Source organism: Bison bison, unplaced genomic scaffold (assembly GCF_000754665.1).
Source record: "Bison bison bison isolate TAMUID 2011002044 unplaced genomic scaffold, Bison_UMD1.0 scf7180017857763, whole genome shotgun sequence".
NCBI lineage: Eukaryota > Metazoa > Chordata > Mammalia > Artiodactyla > Bovidae > Bison > Bison bison.
In genome coordinates this window covers 5561-7856 of record NW_011488336.1, presented here as the reverse complement: position 1 = coordinate 7856, position 2296 = coordinate 5561, and the positions used below count along the sequence as shown (strand labels likewise).

Here is a 2296-nt window from a genome sequence, read left to right as displayed (position 1 = left end):
TGTGCAGAAGCAGCAATCACTCAATAAATACGCGCTGATTTATTTGTAGGGATAAGATGATGGTTCCAAAGGGGAGAAACTCAGATGGCGCAAGCACTTTCTTTATTTGCAATGCCCCTTCCCTGGCAGGCAAGACAGCAAGTTCTAGGATGCGCTAAAATCATGCCCTGTTTAAAGAGTCACTGTCAGCAGGGGGGTTTGGGGCAGGGGGTCAATTTAAGAAGACAAAAAACACAACAAAAAACCCTCAGTGATTCCTAATTGCTTTTCAATACACAGGCTTGGAAAGGAGCTTCCACTGGGTTCAGGAGGAAGGCGCGACTCCTGCATAGTGTTCGGGGAAAGGGGAGGACGTGGTCCGATGCAAGCCGGCCTCTTAGCCCACAGACGCCAAGACGATGTCCACCGGCAGCTCCTCCGAACTTCTGGCTGTCACCTGCATAGTGACTGTGTCCAAAAGCAGCAGCCGGGAGCGCACCAGGATGTCATGGCCTCCCCGGAACACGCCTGCAAGGGAGGAGAGAAGGCAGGCACGTAAGACCGAAGGGGGCTGCAGGGCTGGGCTGAGGGCAGCGTGCCACAGCTGGCAGAGGCAGCTCTGGGGTGAGACGGGAGCTGTGCGAGGCGCTGGGCACGTCACTGCACCTCTCTGAGCTGCAGCGTCATCAGTGACCTCGCAGAGATCAGTCTGCCCGTCACGCTGCTGCCAAGCCCAAAACGACTGGACGTGTGTGGTTCTGTGCGACATCACTGAGGCTCCCACACATCCCGACCTCATCGAAGCTCACAGACCGAGGGACAGCCCCACCGTGGCAAAATCGCGGTGCAGGTGTCTGCAAAACCCAGGGGACAGGGCTGCCTCACTGCGGGCTTGGGGGCAGCCAGCTGTGAGCAGGGCACTGGAGCAGAGCCACCTCCTAACCCTGTTTATAAACACTCAGAAAAAAGCACTTCCCTTCGTTCACTGTTTCAGGCGCAGTAACCACATTGGCTCATTAGCTTTTGGAGAAACAACGATCAGAAACATTTACATACGAAATGCCTACGTATGGAGTTTGCTCTAAAATAATCTGGGGGTGGAGAACGCGTCTGGGTAGAGATGCTCGTTGCTACAGCTGGAGGAGGAGTGCCTGGGGGTTCTGTGTGTGTAAGTTTGAAAATTTCCAGAAGTGCTTAAAAATCCCATTCGTATTAGAAAAGAATAACCAACTCAGTGGAAAAATACACATGATATAAATAAAATCCATACGCTGTTTCATATGGCGCTTTGCATTTGAGGAGATGCTGAGCGCCGTTCAGTACACGAGATACACAGAGTGAAGCCACGCGAGACACCATTAACACGCCTGCAGAGACCACACAGGTTGGGAACACACTGCTTGGTTGGAAGTGTGGGAGAGAGGCATACGATTCCTATGGAAGGCAACTGGAAATATTTACCGAGATAAAAAATGCACTTTGACCTGGTAAAGCCTTGAGAAACTTACCCTACAAATACCCAGAGTGCACACATCCAAAATAAAGTGCCTAAGTAGACACGTATGTACAGGATCATTCCCTACAGCACAGTCTGTAACAGCAGAACACTAGAACAATCTCGGTGTTCAGCAGTACATGTACTGGTTCTGTGAAACAGTCAGCTACAAGAAACAGTGGAGCTCAGTCTGGGAAGACGTCTGGGATGATGGGAAGTTCTGGAGGTGGATGATGGTGATAGATGCAAAACAGCGGGAATGTGCTTAATGCCGCTGAAGTGATGTAAAAATCATTACACTGGTAAATTTCATGTTATTAAAAAAAGAAAAAGAGGACGCTCCCCAAGATGCACTGTGAAGTGAACACCCAGGCGCAGAGCAGCGTGTCCGCCACCTGCATATGGCTGTCTGCCTCTGCACAGGGCAACGTGCACTCTCGCTCTCACACCCTTAGGATCACAGGGAGGTGCCTGGCGTGCTGTGCCGTAGCTCGCTGGCTGCCTGTGGGCAGGGCCACTGACGGGCAGCAGGGGCTGGGGGAAGACGGCTCTAGCTGGCCTTCTTATACCTTGTGACGTTCAGCGCCGCGAGCTCTGGATCCCTGGGTTCCCTAGTGGCACCCAGGCCCTTCCCACGACAAATGCCACTTACCGGCCAGGAGCAGCGTGTGCGTGTTCTTGTTGTCTGGCACTTTGTCAGACCGCTCACAAGGGTGCATTCCTAAGAACTTGACGATATTGCCCACAGCCTCTGCAGGGAGAGGTTCTAGAGTTAACCCACTTACCTCATCTGCACTTTGCGCCGTTACCACTCCCCCAGCC

At 52.5% G+C, this 2296-nt stretch overlaps 1 long non-coding RNA gene across 1 annotated transcript in view; it reads right to left on the bottom strand.

Annotated features, from left to right (window-relative positions):
- Window positions 1-16: 16 nt before the first annotated feature.
- LOC105003883 overlaps window positions 17-2296 on the bottom strand; it is a 3807-nt gene continuing 1527 nt past the window's right edge. The window contains exons 2-3 of the long non-coding RNA XR_827158.1: window positions 2127-2225; window positions 17-507 (exon numbers count right to left, since the gene is read on the bottom strand). This is a non-coding gene — a long non-coding RNA (uncharacterized LOC105003883). The remainder of the gene's footprint in view (window positions 508-2126; window positions 2226-2296) is intronic.